Raw genomic sequence first — 21,527 nt, 5'->3', positions numbered from 1 at the left:
TGATTGTTCCCATTTGTGACAAAGGATCCTGGCGTTCGTGCAGGAAACTATTGAAAAAACCCCTTTATCTTGATGAAAAACCCCTTTATTTTGATGTGCCAAGCGTTTCCAAAAAGTGTTAAGATTTCGAGAAGTTAAGAGGACGCTGTGGTCATTACAATTACACCCCTATATGGTTAAAAGTGACATTTCATATATATATACAGTATATATATATATATATATTATATATATATATATATATATATATATATATATATATATATATATATATATAATATATATATATATATATATATATATATATATATATAATATATATGTAATATATGTATATTATATATATATATATATATATATATATATATATATATATATATATATATATATATATATATATATATATATATATATATATATATATATATATATATATATATATATATATATATATATATATATATATATATATATATATATATATCCAAACAACTGTGGTCTGTCACAGCCAGATATACATCAATGAGGAGGAGGGCATAGAAGGGTCAATTTATTTCCGACTTTTCGCAATGTCCTCATTACATTTTCGAGGGCTGTACAAAATAAATAACAAATTAGAAAAGGGCTATAAATTTAAACAAAAAAATTAAGGTTGCTCATTTTTTTTAATTTGTAACAATTGTGGAGCCTTAATTTTTTAATTTAAATTTATAGCCTTTTTGTAATTTATGTTATTTATTTTGTACAGCCCTCGAAAATGTAATGAAGACATTACGAAACGTCGGGAATAAATTGACCCTTTTTAGCAAGTCTTTATGTCCTCTTCCTCATTGATATATATACACACACACATATATATATATATATATATATATATATATATATATATATATATATATATATATATATATATATATATATATATATATATATATATATATATATATATATATATATATATATATATATATATATATATATATATATATATATATATATATATATATATATATATATATAAATATATACTATATATATATATATATATATATATATATATATATATATATATATATATATATATATATATATATATATATATATATATATATATATATATATATATATATATATATATATATATATATATATATATATATATATATATATATATATATATATATATATATATATATATATATATATATATATATATATATATATATATAGTTATGACTGCTCCTCAAATTTCTCATGAGTTAAGGTCACTACCGGGTCCCACTGAACATTAAAAATCCGTTCAGTACAATACACCCCTTTGAAAGTACAATACAGTTCTCTAGAGTGCAGTATTAACAAAGTAGAGAGAGAGAGAGAGAGAGAGAGAGAGAGGATACACGTACCACTCAAATTATAAATAATGTACGGATATGCCAAAATGTGTACACTGTCATTTGAGTCCTTTACACGATGATTCGCAACAACACTAAACGATGATTGTGATGATGATAATGAAAATGAAGCAGAAGAAACAGTTATTACATTTACACATGAAGACATACTCACCTACATCAGATATATGTTTACAAACGGTACAGGGTTATTCTTGTTCATTCTCTTGCGTCAATAAGGTTCGAATAAGGAGGAGGAGAAGAGCAATGGCTGGTTTCGGAGAGGTGGAAGGGTTAGAATATGGGCCCAGAATACTGAGCTTGACCTCGGCAAATATATAAAGATCTCTGAGACTTGGTTTTTAGTTTTCCATAAAAGAAGACTATTGAGATGGCTTTTTGTCTGTCCTTCTGCCCTCAGGTCTTAAAAACTACTGAGGCTAGATGGCTGCAAATTGGTATGCTGATCATCCACCCTCCAATCATCAAACATACCAAATTGCAGCCCTCTAGCCTCTGTAGTTGTTATTTTATCGTGCGTCTGGCACCGGTATAGTGCCACAAAACAAGGTACCACTGGGCTGTGGCTAAAATTTTCATGAGCTGTGACTTAGAGTTTCAAACAGCATTATATGCTGTACACAAAACTCGAATGAGCCGAAGAAACTTCGACGCATTTTTTACTTGCTTACCTTTTCATTCAATTTAAAATTGAATTATATACAGTATAATGTTGTAATTACTTTTCATACCATTTCCTGCACTTTCAAGATGTGTCTGTAGGGCCCCACACAGACCCATACATGCAGCTCATCTTACCTGGCCCAATAATCTTCTCACAACGAGATCTCCACGCACCAAGCGCACGAGTACAAGAAACACAGCAGATGTCACGCATCCTTTGTACATATATTTGTGTTCATATATTATTGTTTTGTTAAATGTATCATGCTTAGCGTAAGCATTATACTGTTAGCATTCCAGCTGTATGTATCATATCTTCATTCATGTTTTGTATACCAATTTATGTATGTTTTTCCACCCTCCAACAAACACAGTTGGTTGTACTCTGACCTCTGTTTTGTTCGCCTCGTGTCAGGAACTACATTTCCGCTTGCAGGAACTACTGACCCGTCTGGTTGTTGCTTGAATAAATTAGTAAGGCTGTAGATTCAGCCTTTTACTCATGCCTTTGCTACATTGATGACCACAGAGATGTCCAGCCCAGCCAGCCATAACGATGGCACCCTCTCCAACAACATCATCGCCACCGCATCCATATGCCTGCCCCCATTCACGGCCCACAACCCAGAAGCTTGGTTCTTCAGGATGAAGGCAATCATCCAATCAAAGAAAATCACCTCCTCAGCACGCAAAGCAGACACCGTTCTCGAATTCCTGCCATGTTTTTGAACAAGTTGCAGAATGGCTCGCAGAAACTACCAATCACTGAAGGATCAGCTGAAGTCATCCTTCAGCATGCCACCCACCCTAAGAGCCAAGAAATTCCAGAACAACATGGGGGCAGCCATAGGAGACGAGAGGCCATCGCATGTCTACAAACAGTTGCGGTGGCTCATAACACTACCCGCCACAGACGGCCAACCTGAGACAACCCTAAACCTAGTGAGAGAGGTCCTCCTCTCAAAACTGCCCCACCAAATAGTGGCGGCCATCCCCAATGCCTCCGCTATACCGATCGTAGAATTCCTACAATTAGTTGACACAGTACACATGGCCCACAAGGCAGTGGAGCCCACCCACCCACCCATAGCAGTAGCAGCATGACAGTCTTAGCAGGCAACCGACACGGAGTCCGATAGCGACCCAGAGGGACTGGTCGCCCCCATCCACAAGTAGAGCTTCCCCAAACAATTCATCAAAGGGAAGACCAGACAGAAGAAAGATGAACCCCTGGAGGGAATGTGCTTTTTCCACTGGCAGTTTGGAAAGACGGCATGCAAATGTAACAAAGGCTGCCTGTTTTTAAAAAACATGCAAGTGGGTCGCATCTGCGACCCATACAACTAAACATCAGTGGTGAGCTACATCTGCTTACCGCTGTCTTTTTTCCAGATACGAACATAAGAGCTTCACATGTTTCTACGTCTGGGACGAAAGATCGAACATGGTATTCCTTGTGGACACCGGGGCATATATATCATTCATGCCAGCCAGCCCACACGAACAACTCAACCCCGCCCTGCCAGCCCAACCTCCACATATCCATCACTAGTGGAGCACCACTCAAGATGTACGGGAAGCGAAACACGAATGTGTCATTGAATGGGAAAGACTACATTGGACCTTCATCGGCAGACGTAACGATAGCTCTTTTAGGAGCAGATTCCCTAAAACCACATGACCTACTTGTGGACATAACATCAAAACAACTGATCCCGAAAACAGCTCCAGTATCATCTCTTCTACAGCTGTGCAAACAACCCACCATCACATCGTCGCCCCAACAGCAGATGAAAAACAAGCCCTATCACAGCAGCTACCCCAACGCCAGAGATATGCCAACTTCTACAAGACTACCAAGAGGTCTTCAAAGACGACCTGCAACACGACTAGACCAAACCAGCAAAACACAACATCCAGCACCATATACAAATGGAAGGCCCCCAAGTCCACACATGCTTCAGACGGTTAGCCCCAGAGAAACTCGCCTACACCAAAACAAGTGTTCAGAGAAATGGGGAATGCAGGAATATACCAAAAAGCCTCCAGCCCATGGGCATCCCCTCTCCACACGGTACCAAAACCAGACGGACCATGGCACCCATGCGGAGACTTCCGGCGGCTAAACATCAAAACAAAGCCAGATAGATACCCACTGCCAAATATAGCAGATATAACCAACCAAATGAATGGAGCAAAGATCTTCACCAAAATAGATCTGCTGAAGGGATACTTCCAAGTTCCAATAGCAAAGGAAGATATAGAAAAGACAGCAATCATCACCCCCTTCAGCACCTACTCGTTCAACAACACCTGTTTTGGCCTTCGGAACTCTGGGCAACCTTCCAAAGACTTATGTACGAACTGCTGGGTGACCTTCCCTTCTGCCTGGTCTAAGTCAACGACATCCTCATATTTAGCCCCAACCTCAAACAACATCTTAAAGACGTCAAGAGGGTGCTACAGATACTTAAAGAAAACAGACTCATAGTATGGGAAAACAAGTGCAAATTGGCAAAGAAAATGGTGGAATTCCTGGGGTATCAAATAAGCCCAGACAGTATTAAACCCCTCCCAGAAAAAGTAAAAGCAATCACTGACTTCCCAGCACCAACAACAATTAAATCAGTACAAGAATTTTCAGGACTAAACTATTATCATAGATTTATCCCAAATATTGCTAAAATCAAGAGCACTATCTATACATTCTTACAAGGAAAACCTAAAAAATTAAATTGGTCAAAAATTCAAAATAATGCATTTCTTTCAGCAATACAAGCAATAACCTTTGCAGCCACATTAATCTTTCCTCTACCCCAAAGGTCCCTCACTTTGACAACTGACACGAGTAGCACAGTGATGGGCGTGGGTACTGGAGCAGGACACAGATGATGGTCATCGGCTGTTGGTGTTCTTCAGCAATTAGTTAATGTCAGCAGAACAAAAATACTCCACATCTGACAGGGAGCTCCTAACAGTCCACAAAGCCATCCATCACTTCCACCACATGCTCAAAGAAAGGCAGTTCGTCATACAAACAGACCATCAACCCTTGGTGCACGCTTTCACAAAGACAGCAGACGCATGGTCTGCAAGACAACAGTGTCACCTATCAGCAACAGCTGAACACTCATGCACCATCAAGTACCTGAAGGGTTCAGCAAACACTATGGCGGACGCACTTTAAAGAAAATGTGTCAACACCATCCAGCTCAGGACAGCCTATTCTGAAATAGCAGACATGCAGAGAGACAACGTGGACCTACAGCGACTGCGGTGGGAAAACCCCGCCCTTACAAGGAGCGACCTGTCAATTAACAATAGAGAGACAACCTTCACCTGCAAAACAAGTACCAGACGCCTTTGTTCCTACCTATCAGAAGACCTCAGAAAGAAAGCTTTCAACCTTGCCCACAACCTGTCCCACCCATCAGGCCGCCGGAAAACTGCCTGAATTTTAGCAGAGCGGTACATCTGGTGGGGAATGAAGGACATAAAAAAACTGGATGAGAGGATGCTTCTCATGTCTGACGTCAAAAACAACAAGGCACATAGAGAGTGGAATAGGAGAGTTCCACACAACACACCGCCGCCTTGCTCACATCCATGTCGACATAGTGGGACCTCTACCCACCACCCCTCACCTGTTCACCCTCATCGACAGAAATACCAGGTGGCCTGAAGCAATACCGGTACAGCAACAGACAGCAGAGTTGTGTGAAAGCTCTCACTGGATGGGTCAACAGACATGGAGTCCCAGAGATCATCACAATAACAGGGGGAGCAAACTTCACGTCTGCCTTACAGAACAACGTCGCAGACAGTTTGGGGACAAAAATAATACACATGACAGCCTTCAATCCAGAAGCTAACGGCATCATTGATAGGCTACACTGGTCATTGAAAGCATCACTCACCACTAGATGTCAAGGCAGGAGTTGGAGAAGGAGTTACCTTGGGTCTTACTAGGCCTGAGAACAACACCATACATAGCATTCAATGCATCTCCAGCAGAAGCCCTGTATGGCCAATCATTAACATTGCCAGCTGACGTCTTTCAACACCCAGCAAACCCCACATCTGCATCTGACACCCGGAAAGCATTAGAACGAATAATACCTGCTAAAACAACGTACCACATGGCAAGAAAAGTGTACATCTCTAACGAACTGCAGAAGGCAAAATATGTGTTCATATGGGTAGACATACACAGAACGGCCGCCCCACCTCGCCAGCATGCTCGGGACCATACCCCATCATCCAGAGAAGTCACAAAGCCTACTAAATAACATTAGACAGCAGAACTACATGGATTTCCATTGACTGCTTAAAGCCAGTATACCTACCAGACACTGGCCTACAACCATATGCCTCTCCAAGGAGGGTTGTCCTGTAAGGTCCCATATGGAGCCACACACACCATTCATCTCACCTGGCCTGCCAATCTCCTCACAACGAGATCTCCATGCCCCAACTGCACACATTCAAGAAACACAGCAGATGCCACACATCCTTTGTACATATATTAGTGTTCATATTATTGTTTTGTTAAAAGTATCATTCTTAGCGCAAGCATTACAATTCAGCATTCCAGCTATATGTATCACATCTTCATTCATGTTTTGTATACCGATTTATGTATGTTTTCCATCCTCCAACAAATACAGTTGGTTGTACTTTGACCTCTGTTTTGTTCGCCTTATGTCAGGAACTACATTTCTGCCTGCAAGAGCTATTGACCTGTCTGTTTGTTGTTTGAATAAATTAGTAAGTTTGTTGACGCAGCCTCTTACTCATGCTTTCACAACATGTCAATGACTGGTCAATATCACAATAATAGTCTATAAGAGAGGTGAACCAAACCCACTGTTATTTGTAAAGTGGTTTTCTGGCACTTCTTCTTCTTCTTCTTCTGTAACATGAGAAACCATGTTGCAGAAGCTATAACGTTGTAAGGCAAAAATAGATTTAGGGATGCGAGTTAAATGATTTTGGGTGGAAAAAACACTACGGCTTCATGGTCCTGAAGCATGTTCAAAAATGGAAGTTCCACAAATGAGATACGCATCATGCTAACAAGAGAAACAGACAATAACAAACGTAATGGAATTGAGTTTTCTACCAGGTTCAATCAATTGCCAGAATCCTACAACAACAGGTGAGAATTTTGTCAAAAGTACTATATTTAACTCTGCTGAAGTGGCAGTCATGTTTTCTACAGTTTTTAAGCGCCAATATTGGTGAGGATACTGAAGTCGAACATGTTCGCGTTTACGTAACATTACCTTAACGCACATACCTGACATAAACTTTGCGTCAGCAAAAAAAAAAAAAAAAAAAACTAATGGCTAATTGGTGTAGAGTCTGGAGGCAGGAGGCCGAGTTGCCAGAGAAAGGACGTATGTACCACCCACTTAAGTCTAAATAAATGAACCGAAACTACGTTTTAACTTTCGTTAAAAATAACAACTTTTTGAAGCAAAAGAGCTCTTCCAAGTTTTTCCTATTATTTTCTTATCGCTTACCTTCAAAATTTTAGTAACAAATCCCATTAGCAAAACAACAGAATTTTTACAGCACTAATTAAGATTACAAATGGAAAAAGTTATTCGAAGACTAGCACTTCCTTTTCTTCTTCTCTCTCTTCTTCTTTTTCTGAAAGAGAGAGAGAGAGAGAGAGAGAGAGAGAGAGAGAGAGAGAGAGAGAGAGAGAATCAGCAGCAGTTGAGTCTAATGGAAAGTGATAAAAGCATCGAGTGTAACAAAGGCCTTTTAATAATGACACAGAGTTCAGCACATACGGCTCGAGTTGGTGTTGCTTAGTATTTCCCAGTGGACTAATCAATTCCTGTCGCTGATACTTTGTTGGGTCCTTTTACCTACTTTCCGTTTGAGACCTTATCCAATAATGTTTGGTAACTTTTCGTTGCTTAGGCTTTTTTCATCAACTGCTCGTAACAAAAATAGTTCTTACTGGCACAAAGTCACCTTAATCTTGCAAAAGTAGCAATTTTTTTAACGCCAGCTTTCATTAGCTGCATTGAAAATTAATGAAAAACATTAATGTTCGCAGAATTCTATTTCGTGGTGTAAATGGCACAAAATAAGAGAAAATAATCCAGATAACTGAAGACGATCATGAAATATGGGTACAACGAATTGGTTGGTTTTGTGGAATAGCAATTAGCAACAAGAAGTAGCAGATTTATAATCCTGTTAATAATAAGAAATAATTTGGTATTCAAAATTTATAGTTTAGATGCTGAATTCTAATGTTGTGTGCCAGTTACATACATCAATCAATCAGTCATTAAAATTTTAGATGCTAAGGAGAACGTTTCAAACTCATCCGTAAGTCATTCTCGAAGGTTATTCGGGATACATGAACATGATCAAAGTTATCCTCCAAAGATGACACTTATATGGTTTATGGCACATGTCCAGCAATGTTACAAAGGTTTTGTAAGATGCAACACGAGATCTTGCATCCTTTAGTTAGTGAAACATCGAAAGAGATCGACAACCTAAACCCTGCATCATAAAACTTAACTAAAAAATGGAATAAAAAAAAATGTGCCACACACACACACAGATTTTTTTTTCGAAAATGTCTGCTGCCATTCTTAGAATATCATCTGCAATTCAACAACGAACGTCACCTACACAGTTTTCTTAGGTGACCACTGCTTAAAAGCATTTAAACATCTGGCCTTCAAGAAAATTATCTAATGGGAAAGGAATTCTCACATGCACAAGAAAATCTGGAGTTTCACTGGGATAATTATTCGAACCAGTATTATGATGAAAATTATCTGATGCAATGAGATTCTTCAGCATGCATGGTTTGCTTTCAAAGAAAAGTAATCTAATTTAGGAAAGAAACAAAAAGAGAATAAAAATAAAATGGAATATTTCAAAATCTCGTAAGATGAGGTTTCCTTCTAATTAACGAACCAGGGACAACTTTCCGCTCTCCAGGTCTGGCGACGTCGAAGATGACAGAGTCACTTAAACTTTCGTCTGTAGAAAAAAAAAAAACATTGAGGAAGGAAAGAAGGAAGAAGGACATGAAGATGGAGGGTTGAGAGGGAAGGAAGAGAGGAGTAAAGGGTGACGGAGTGACAGATATCTGAAAGAGCATTTCCTTGCCATTCCATTAAGAGGAATCTCAACACTTTTCCTCCTGGTGTTGACTCTCTCCTTTCATCTCGATGTTTACACGCGGCTTTGAGAGCTTCGAGGTGACTTTTTAATTCCTAAAGGTTTGTGGTGTTTGCCTAAGAGGAAGAATCCTGATACGGTTCTGTGTGTGAAGTGGAATTTGTAACTTCATCCATCATAGTATTTATACCATCATTATGCACACTCACATAAACATTAAAATAATGACCAACACCTGAATTATACTCCAAAGTTCAAAACAGAGGTACAATAAAGACGTGCAGGGAAGAGGGTAATAAATCACTCTTGTTAAAGAGCATTTGACAGGGAGCTCATTTGTGTCATTAGCTATTCATATAATTTTTTTTATCTTTTTTGAGATGTGTTCCTAAGTCCGGTTTTTTCGATCGCACAATACAGATAATTATTAATGTGCAGTGCAGGCAATGGATAAATGATAAAATCTAATATACATAATATATTGTCCATATGGCATATATATATGTATATATATATATATATATATATATATATATATATATATATATATATATATATATATATATATATATATATATATATATATATATAATAAAGTCACAACAATATGCATGTGATTCTTTTTGTCAGCAAAAGCCACAGAAAGGCCAATGGCTTCCTCCCCAATTATATATATATATATATATATATATATATATATATATATATATATATATATATATATATATATATATAATAATCAACACACACATATATATATATATATATAAATAATCAACGCACAATTACGCATGGAAAAGAAATAAATTTCTGACTCACATCAGGATCGAACCCAGGTCTTTCAATTGAAAGGCAAGGGCGCTGCCCACTAGGCCATACAAGTCATAAAAGAAGTTGGAACCTGAGGGCAACTGCACCCAAGGAATTACCAGGGCAAGCTAACTGCTTGCATACCAGTGTGTTTTCCCCAACTTCCCAACTCAGCAATGACCCAATTGACAGCATTTCATTCGAATTATCCCTTCTGAGTGAATAAGATAGAAATAATCAATTGGGTCATTGCTGAGTGGGGAAGCTGGAGGAAACATGCTGGTATGCAAGCAGTTAGCTTGCCCACGTAATTCCCTGGGTGCAGTTGCCCTCAGGTTCCAACTTCTTTTATGATGTATGGCCTAGTGGGCAGTGCCCTTGCCTTTTAATTGAAAGGCCTGGGTTCGATATTGATGCGAGTCAGAAATATATATATATATATATATATATACATAGATATAGATATAGATATAGATATATATATTACTAACAGGACCTCATTCAAACTGGATGGTACTTGTATCTAGCAGAAATATTTATTCAAAAAAGTTACAAGCTTTCTAGGACAAACAGTCCTCATTGTCAAGTATCTGTAAGATGACCAGACACGTAGTCCAGCTGTATTTATATGTGTGTGCTGTGTTCTTTAATCTCTTCATTATCCTCCTCCTTCTCTGTGGCCCTGCCCTCATGACCTTGGCCTTCCTCTACCCGCAGCTTCTTCCAGCTGTGCATTTTCCATGTGGTCTCTTGTGTTTTTGCAATTCTTTTCTATTGTGGGGTATACAATTTTTTTTTATATGCTGTCTTCAAACTATTTCCAGTATTCCCTGCCATTGCATTTTTAGCGCAGGTTATGAAGGCGTTCTCTACAATCGGTCTGGCCGTTTTTCCCAGTCTATTTTGTGGTCTTTTTCCCAACAATGTTTGGCAACTGCCAACGTCTGACTGTAATGTCTTATGTTTTGTATGTGTTGCTTACTTCACTCTTTGTAGGACTTGCCACTTTCACCGTGGTACTAATCTTCACAGTCTACACATGCTGCCATATATACCCCACCCTTAGGCATCTCTCCTCCACACCTATCTATCTATCTTCTGTAATAATAAAATCCGAGTGGATCTTTCTTGTTTGTCCACCCCGGGTGGGGGCAGGGTAGGTAGGGGATCGGGAGGGTAGTGGACACATGACACATCCACCCTCCTCCTGCAAACCTATTTGTCTGCCCACACGGGGGTGGGGTAGATAGGGGATCGGGAAGGTAGTGGAGACATGACACATCCACCCTCCTCCTGCAAACCTGTTTGTCCGCCCTGTATGGAGGCGGGGTAGGTAGGGGATCAGGAAGGTAGGGAAGACATGACACATCCACCCTCCTCATACAAACCTGTTTTTCTGCCCCACATGGGGGCAGGGTAGGTAGGGGATTGGAAAGGTAGGGAAGACATGACAGGCAGTGCTGGGTTCCAGTGCAACGTAGCACGTGCCATCAAGCTCGTACATATATATAATACATCCACCTATTTCGGTTAAAATGCTAAAAAGGCGCAATTTGAAACCAATGAAGGAAATCCTAGTTTTCGACCTTTATACCGTTTTTATTTCTTTATTTATTTACCTTTCTAACCTTGGAATCAACCGAATAAACAGATACAAGAGTCTTAGTCGATTGAATCTCTAATTTTACCACATGCGAAGCTACAGACATGATGCACATAACTTTTATGTATCGAGAGAGAGACTGGCAAAAAAAAATATGCCGATCAATTTCACACCTTCAGAAATGACAAACTCATTTCGTGGTAAAAAAGAAACCTTTAAAGATTCGAGAAAGGAGAAGTCAGAGGATTCCACATTGTGCTGTTCGATGCTACAGTAGACCGACCCAGGTACTTAAAACTTCACATCGCCAGAGAAATCTAAAGTGTAAAAACAGTGCGAGAGAATGAAAGGAGCATATAGTCAAGGCATTCTTGTACAACATGTAAAAGAGGAAATGCAAGTCGGAGCTGAAGTGAAACAGTTGGAAAAAGTAATTTAAGCCCTAAAGAAACAAAAGAGGAAATCGTTCGTGCCTATCATGGACAAATACTCGTACATGAAAATGAAATAACTTGGCGATATGCAAGCTCACGGTGTGTCAAAGGCCTCATATTTGAAACATTTGCAAGAGACCCCTTTCATCTATACAAAGATACCGTCTCGTTACCAGGTTAATTAGTCCCAAAGGTGTGAGGACTTCTCTTGGGAACCCAATTGATTTTATGTCTAAAACATAATAAAATATTATATAACAAAATTTTAATGATAATATTATTCATGATAGGTATAATAAAAATTTAGTTTACACACAACCAAAGTTCTGTTCCACCAACTGTATATATACTGTATATATATATATGTGGTATGTGTATACATACACACACACACACACACACACACATATATATATATATATATATATATATATATATATATATATATATATATATATATATATATATATATATATATATATATATATATGAAGATAAAAAGGCCCATAAAATACTATTTGAACGTTGCAACCATATATTTCGGGCACTTCCTTCTGTGCCCCTGTTCACTGGTAAAATATGGAAGATGAAATGTTACAAGGGTATATATACAAAGCATATATAGGTGTGGCATTAAGTCTCCGATGGTATGCAGGTGACCTTTTCCTAAGAAGAAGGAGAATAACCCATTCCCTAGTGGTTTTTGGCTTCATTAACTCCTGTTTGGCGACGATTCTGGTGTTCGTGTTCCCTGGAACACCTTCTTCAGAAGCGGTCTGAGGATTAAAGCGTCGATGTCGTCCGATTTCCAATGTCCTCCTGACAAGTTCATATTGTTGGTTTGATTGATGATAACAGATTCCAGCATCTTTCTTTTGTATGGACAGCTACTTTTGAAAACCAGTTCCGCACCATTCCAGTTTATGGAATGGCCTGTATCTCTGATATGTAGGAAAATCCCCGAACTCTCTGAAGCATAACGTGCTGATCTTTTGTGCTCTGTTATTCTTTGAGAGCGCGATCTACCTGTCTCCCCCACGTAAATGTCATTACAATTGCTGCACAGTATCTTAAATAACAAAGGGGAAGAAGCCGGAGTTTACAAGATACCGTGCAGCAATTGTAATAACATTTACGTGGGGGAGACAGGGTGATCTCGTGTCACGTGATCGCCCAACTTTCTCTTTTGGTGCTCAGGCCAGCTGTACTGGATTAGTGCCTCCTGTGGCACTAACTCAGTAGCTCCCTTAAGTAGTTCCTCGGGCTATCATGTGACTGAAGCTTGTCTCCAAGGGCAGTGAAGTAACCTGGAAAGGAGTTTTAACACAGTCACATGGTCTAAGAAGGGAATGGAAAGACCACCAAAGGTAAGAATAACAAGAGCTTGGTAGGAGAAGCAAATTCTCTACAACCAACTGCTAATGTCGACAGTGATATGAAATGATTTTACTTTAATGTCTTTTGAAAACTATGTTCTTAAAAGGAGAGTTGGCTTGGAAAGAGGTGTCCTTCGTTGCAATATCATAACAGTACACAAGAGAATATTTTATCATTATTGATATTTCATTTTTAATCACCATATAAATATCTAACTTGCAAATTTCATAAGTAGGCAAGGCAAAACCAAGCAGGCTGTAGCAAGTTCATAGATGACATTGAATGCGTTTGTGCACATTTATGTCCCCTACGCACACAAATGCGATTACCTTTTGATTTGAAAAAATAAAAAATGAGAAAATACAGTAAAAATGTAAATGAGAATTCTGTAACATAAAATATAAATAAAAAAGTAAGGGACTGCATGTGTGTTAGTGTACTTAGGCTTGATGTATACACACCTCAGTTATTGTTCTCTCTCCCTCTCTCACACTACCCCTCCTCACCCATGGCATCCAGCCATGTGATCTCCCCAGTTACCTAGGAAACTTCTCAAGGCCTCCCCCACCCCTAAAACCCGTTCTTAGTTCGGTTGAGTGTAAGTAGTGTTACCAAAATTTTTGTGAGGTCACCCAGAACTGCCAACCATCAGAGGGTGATTTTTTTCAAATTTAAAAAAATTATATCATATATCTTTGTGGTCTTGGTGTAGGTATATCACATAATGTCAAGTGTCAGATAACGAAGATCCAGATAATTGAGGGATTACTGTAGTCTGATGTTTGTAGCATGATTCAAAACAGCTTCCAGAGTGTCAGAATGAGGTCACATTGCCAACCTGACCACGAGAAGGATATAAAGTCTATCGGTGCCGATCCATATACATAACTGTCGAAGGCATTGTTGTTATTAGAATTACATACATACTGTACCTGGTAAAAAGAGACCAGTAGATTCTCTATATATATTTCAGCCTAAAATGCAATAAAAATTTTCCACTTAGCTACAATGGTGAGGATAGGTTTATTCCAGCCTAATACATGTACCTGAATTTGACAGGTATCTGCATGGCTTATATCCTTCTCGTGGTCAGATCGGCAACCATGACCCTGTTCTGATACTCTGGATGTGGGTTTGAATCCTGCTACAAACATCAGAATTACTTCATATTCTTGCATTTGGATCTAGGGCTTTGTAGTGACAAGCATATCCAAAAAGTGTGAAGAATTTGAGAAGTTACGAGGATATTGAGGCTATTACAACGACACACAGACACACACACATATACTGTATATATAAACACATATGATGCGTGTACATGGCAGAAAGAGTATTTGTATGTTTTTTACTGAATTGCGTAGATAACATTAAGTCTTAAAAACAAGCACGTAAACTGTAAAAAGTAATTTCTAGTGAAAAACGAAACCTATTTTCAGGGACTGAATCTTTCAAGACCTGTTAACAAGATCCCGCATTAAATCTATCAAAGACATTTCTTAATAGCCAGGAATAAAGACACTTGGTACTGAATATAATTGGTTCAATTAACTCATCCATCCATTCACTGCAAAAGAAGGAAAGTACTTGCCTTTAGTATTTTGAGGATTTTACATTTTGAGAGAGAGAGAGAGAGAGAGAGAGAGAGAGAGAGAGAGAGAGAGAGAGAGAGAGAGAGAGAGAGAGAGAGAGAGAGAGAATTTTATACAAATTTTGAATTAGGCAAAAATTTGGTGTTCTTCAAATGGGTATAAAATTATAAAATTATGACCTTTGGAGATTACTGTGGATAATCAAAGTTGACAAAAGCTTATTTGTAATAATTTCCATACTTGTTTAATATCCTTTTATGCAATCTTAGATTATCCTATTAAAGTAGCCGGCATGAATGTCAATATGAATATATTCCATGAGGTAAAATATCATAAAGTTCATATCACGTTATTACCCTGCAAGGATGTGCTGAAATTAATATAAATTTGTTAAGTATATTTTTCTAATATCAAAATAAAATGATCAAAACAGTCTAAAAATGAGAAAAAATGAAAAAGACGAGTTTTCACAATCCCTTACGATGCAGGTAAAACACGGGCTCACCTCTTAATTAAAGAATAACTTTACGTTTTCAAGGCCAAGTGACTCTGAATATGACTGGGTCAACTAAGCTTTTGTTGGGCATGCAAAGATGATCGCGAGGGATGAAACGAGGACGGGGTGCAAAGGAGGACGGGAGAATTAAAGAATGAAAAGAAAGGGAAGGGGAGGGAGGGGTAGCAACATCATATCTTAAGAGTATTTCGTTGTCATTCCATTATGAGGAATCTGCATTTTTCCTTCTGGTGCTGACTTTCTTTTCATCTCGATGTTTACACGCAGCTTTGAGAGCATCGAGGTGACTTTTAAACTTTGAGAAATGTGGTGTGTTTGCCCACGAAGAAGAATCCCTAATGGGTCGGTACACAAGTCTTGATCCCACGAATAATAATATTAATATTCCCATTATTGCATTCATCACTTTACAAACTATCTTTTGTGTTTCTGAATGTCAAATCACGTATTTTCCATAATCCTTTACTGACCATGTAAGAGTACTTTAATAGCAATGTAGTAAGGCTTACGAACACATTTTTTACAATTTTGTAAGAGCAATTACAAAAATATGTCAGTGGCCGAAATAATTACAAGCACTCTGCTTAGGCCTATAGGCAAAATACCTAAAAATTTTTAGTCTGTAAAGAAAGCTCCACCATAGCAATAATCAAATGTATTTGATATTTTCGTTAAAAGAAGGTCAGTGAAATATTCATAACTATTAGATATATTTTCAATATTATTGGCATTTGCCATAACTTGAGAGAGAGAGAGAGAGAGAGAGAGAGAGAGAGAGAGAGAGAGAGAGAGAGAGAGAGAGAGAGAGAGAGAATTTCATTAACGGTGAACTAGGGTAATCACATCTGACACACAAAAACCAGAACACTTGAGTAGTTTCGCGAAATGAATCATGAATAGAAGTGCGGGGTGTCTATTCATACCCAGTAAAGTATCGCGACTTAATTATGAATCTCGTCAATCTTTTACTCGTGAATTAAGGTATTCTATTCATCCTAAACTCTTTTCGACATTTATTATTCATTTAATTTTCCAATACAAATCTTCTTGACCTTTTCCAACACGCGTGTGTGCCTGAGTAAGACTTTTTAGCTTCGCAAAACGGGTAGCTGATTAAGTACTTGTCGACCATGAAACCTTACATACATGTACACACACATAAACACATACAATACACTATATATACACATACATACTGGGCCATATATATATATATATATATATATATATATATATATATATATATATATATATATATACATATATATATACATATACTAGTACATATAAATTTATACACATATATACACACACACACACACACACACACACACACACACATATATATATATATATATATATATATATATATATATATATATATATATATATATATATATATATATATATATATATATATATATATATTGTCACGTGCATTTATTCATTTGCAAATGCATAGCAGGCTCCTTGATCTACATATTGAAAGAATAAGCAAATAATAGAGGAGGATATATGTCACAAAATCTCACTTCATGGGATTTCGAATGAAGGGAAGGAATGACTACCTGGAATACATTGGTAATATGGTCTACTATAACGTAATACCAGGTGTTTTGGCTGAAAATGTGGCAGAAGCACTGTATGACGTCATCAATCCAAGATGGCCACCACTGTTTAGACGCTCTTAGATTTTTATCTATTACTCGTTTTAGAGTTAATCCATGAAAAAATTTCATCAATAATGATTTGTTCAATATAAAAACAAAAAAAAAGTATAGGAGCTTTATTTTAAAAAAATAATACAGTTTGTGAGCTATAACCAATTTTTGTAAATTTTCCATCGTATATATTCTACTCCTCATTGCATTTCCATTAGTAACTAATATCAGAGTTATCATATGAAAAATGCGATTGAAAAATAATTTGTTCACCATATAATAAAGAACATAGCACACAAAGAGCTACTTTTTTTATAATTATCTCCTGCAATGTTGCCAGATAGGGCTACAATCAGCGGATAAGACAACACTGGTCTCCTGTCATTTATATACAAGTACTTAGAGTGCCTCCAAAAATATCAGTTGTACTGTATGTTCCATGCTTATAACTGTCTTTCCCGAATATATTACAAATTCTAACTGCGTTGTCTTTTTGCGCTTTAGGAGCAGATGAAGCTCTTGAGCATGAAAACAGGGCGATGAAAGCACTCGGTAGTTTGGTGAATGTAACACAAAAGAAGCAGGTTCTGATGCAATTCTTTCTGACCTCTTCTGAATTGTCAAGGTTTACTTCAGAAGCAAAGAATATACTTGGCATCACAGAGTATGAACGATCAAATTATCATCACCTAACAGCATCCAAAACAAAACGACAACAGCAAGACGTTGCTCACCTGTACACTAGTCTCAATAAATCTACTAATACAGTGATATACGATGGAAATGAACTCATCAATGTTCATACAAAGTACGTCTTTGATAAAGTTCCTGAAAGAGACACATCAGAAATGACAAACAAAGGATGTTGGTTATACACGAACTTCAAGGAAAATCGGACTGAATCAGATAGCTGTAGTTTGTGGGACCCCAAGAAAAAAGAAAGATTTCATCTCTGTAAAAATGCATAGAAGACCGTAAAAACAAAATTTTCAGACACCATTGTGCATCTAAAGGCCGATCGTGCACTTTTCACACGCCTGTTAGTTGCGTCGAGAAGCTGCACTGACACAGATCTAAGCAATTGCATTAACAAGTATGAATTCTCTGCAGTACCTCTTTCAATGTTTAACTTGGATGAGACAATGATTTTACCTGGAAACAAGAGCAACTTGATGAAAATTTCGGAGCAACAGTCAGTATACCCTAAAGATGTGACAGAAATTCCTTCTGCTGATACTGTAGGTAAACCATGTGTTTCATATCAAACCAGCTTCAGATCATATACTGTCGCTGTGCTTGATGGAATGACAGTTACAAAAACTAAAAAAAACATCTAATAAGAGGACATACCATGATTTCGCTATTGAATTTTGCAACAAACTAGAGTCCACTTTGGAGAAGCATAATGGGACTCACTTAGTCTTTGATACCTGCCTTGAAAATTCACCCAAGAACTCCATGCGAAGGAAAAGAGATGGAAAAACAACACCTGTGGATTTTAAAATAACTGACAGCACTAATATCACTAACATTAGTACGAGAACCCTTTTATCCCATTCTGAAAAAAAAGATGAATTAACACCATATCTCTCAGATAAGGCAATAGTTTTTGCACAGAAAATTTGAAGAGGAGGCACATACAAAAATAATTCTTCAATGCCTTTATGCCTCACATCATGGTGCCACTACAGTACTCTCCATATTTTTTCAACCGACACTGATGTTTTTATACTTTGAATCTGGTGGTCAGGAATGTTCCCACCTAATACGATGTTTGTAACAGGTGTTGGACTAAATAGAAGAATGATAGATGTCAGCCATGTGTGTTCTTGCTAGGGTTCAGATAAGGCAATGGCAATATTGGGTCTTCATGCACTGTCCAGTTGTGATGTTGCCGAGTGTTTGGGTAGGAAAGCGAAAGCATCTTTCTGGAAGGCCTTCAAGACTTCAGACGATGATGTCCTTGTCTCTTTTGGAAAACTTGGATGCCCAGAAGAATTTACCAAGTATGATGAACAATTGATCGAGAAGTTATTTGTCAAGTCTGCCTACTGGGAACAATGGTGAACTCCACTGATACATGTTTACCAAGAAAGAGACACAGAATGAAAACCTACCCCAAACAAGAGCAGCTTTAACACAATATATTTTTTTTAAGAAACAATTACCAAGTGATAGAGTGGAAGAGTGCTGATCAACCGCATCCAAATTTGCCTGATCCATTGCATTTTGGATGGGAAATGACTAGGCAAAGTTACACTCCAGTTACGTGTCTCCTTCCTTGTGCACCAGATTCAGTCATTCAGCTAGTAAGATGTTCCTGTCTTAAGGGACAAAGTGCTATGCACTGCAAGTGTCGTGCTCATTCACTGATATGTACAGAACTGTGCAGGTGTGGTGGTGATGAAAATTTAGGTAAGAACAATGAAAATGAAGATCAAACCCACCTCAGTGAATCTGATATGTAAAATATTATGAGTTTATTCTATATACAGTAACCTACATTTACTTTAATTTGATACATACACACTTGTACGAAAATTGGAAATCCTTAAGTTTCATTCCTTTTTAAGGTATGAAAAACTGCTTGTAATATGCTTTGTTGTTTCTGATGGTTAACAAATTATGCTTTATTCGTATTTTTCATAAGCTAATTCTGTGTCGGACTCATTCACTATGTGCAGAACTGTTCAGGAGTGGGGGTGATGAAAATTTATGTAAGAACAATTAAAATGAGGATGAAACCAACCTCCGTGAATCTGATGATGAGCTGTAAAACATTACGAGTTTACTTTATATAGAGTATATTTGTTTCAGTTTAATATAGTATATATTCTTGAATGAAAACTGGAAATCCTTATGTGTAATTCTTTTTTAGGATATGAAAACTTGCTCCGAAGTGGTTTTACTTGTATTTTTATGGGCAAAAATTATTTTCTATTCATATTTTTCATATGCAAACTCTGATGTCAGTTACTAATGGAAACACAGTGAGATGTAGAATAATGCAATGTGGAAAATTTACAAAATTGGTTCTAGCTCGTAAACTATAATATATATATGAAAAAACTGATTCTATACTTTTTTGTTTGTTTTTTATGCCAAACATATCATTACTGATGAAAATTTTTCATAGAATCACTCTGAAACGAGTTATAGACGAAAATCTGAGAGGGTCTACATAGCGGCGGCCATCTTGGATTAATGACGTCATACAGGGCTTCTGCCACAATTGCAGCCAAAACACCTGGTAGTACATTATATTAGACCATATCAGCAATGTATTCCAGGTAGTTATTCCTTCCCTTCGTCCAAAATCCCACGAGATTACATAAGCTTCTCTACTAAAAGTAAAGGTGTGTAGGTCGCTAGGACAACATAAGAAGCATCATAAAACGACGTTCCCTGCCACTTAGTGATTCCCTAGGAGGGCACCCTCACGGGAAAAACTACGTACTACTCCGCCCTCTCAGCCTTAATGTCCTGCTTTGTATTTCTGTTGTCCTCTCTTTCGTGTGTGTTGTTGCCGATTCCTTTTTTCAGCACACCTGCATCCTGAGCTGTCAACAAGACGCCAACTGGGAGCCAGAAAGTTAACGGTAATAGCCCGCGTTGAACAGAGGCAGAGAAAAGGGAAGGGCCAGCATATCAGGAGAGGTCATAGGTCGCTCGCGAGAGTTCGCACCCTACAGCCAAAGATCCTGTCAGTCTGTCTTCCAACCTTCCTCCCCCTCTCCCACAAAGTGGTCTTTAGATGTGTTAATCGGATCCGATCTCACACACCCCTTGTAGTAAATTCAGGGTCTGGCTTCTACATCAAGACATCTATCTCCAGGGTAAAGGTACAGTGAAAATTGGAATTGTCCGACACACATTATCTTTTAATATACTTTCTTATTTTGCTCTCATATTCACTCCCTTGCAATCTCCTTCGGAGCCTACGTGAGTAGTGTAATTTCACTTGTGTAAAGGAACTCAGAAGTGTTAACCAGTTTGCATTTTATTTGTTCTTTGAGCGATTTTCCTCTCCGCCTTTAGCATTCCCAAGCTGAACGTGTTAATTGTTTTTGTACTCCAGTGACCATGCATTTGTATTGCAGAATAGGTGATTGTGCAGCTGTGTAGCATCTGTTGTCCACGGTGCCTTCTCCCTATCCCCATCTTCCCTGTGAGAAGATTCCTTCAAGATTTTACATCTGAAGATATTTTTAATTGTGACCATATGTTACACGATCCTGCCTAATCTTATTCCAATTTTAGAGGTTCTTAAATCCAGTGTGATTATCTTATTGTAAGGTTA

This window comes from Macrobrachium rosenbergii, chromosome 14 (genome assembly GCF_040412425.1).
Source record: "Macrobrachium rosenbergii isolate ZJJX-2024 chromosome 14, ASM4041242v1, whole genome shotgun sequence".
Taxonomy (NCBI): Eukaryota; Metazoa; Arthropoda; class Malacostraca; order Decapoda; family Palaemonidae; genus Macrobrachium; species Macrobrachium rosenbergii.
Note: the sequence above shows the minus strand (reverse complement) of the source record.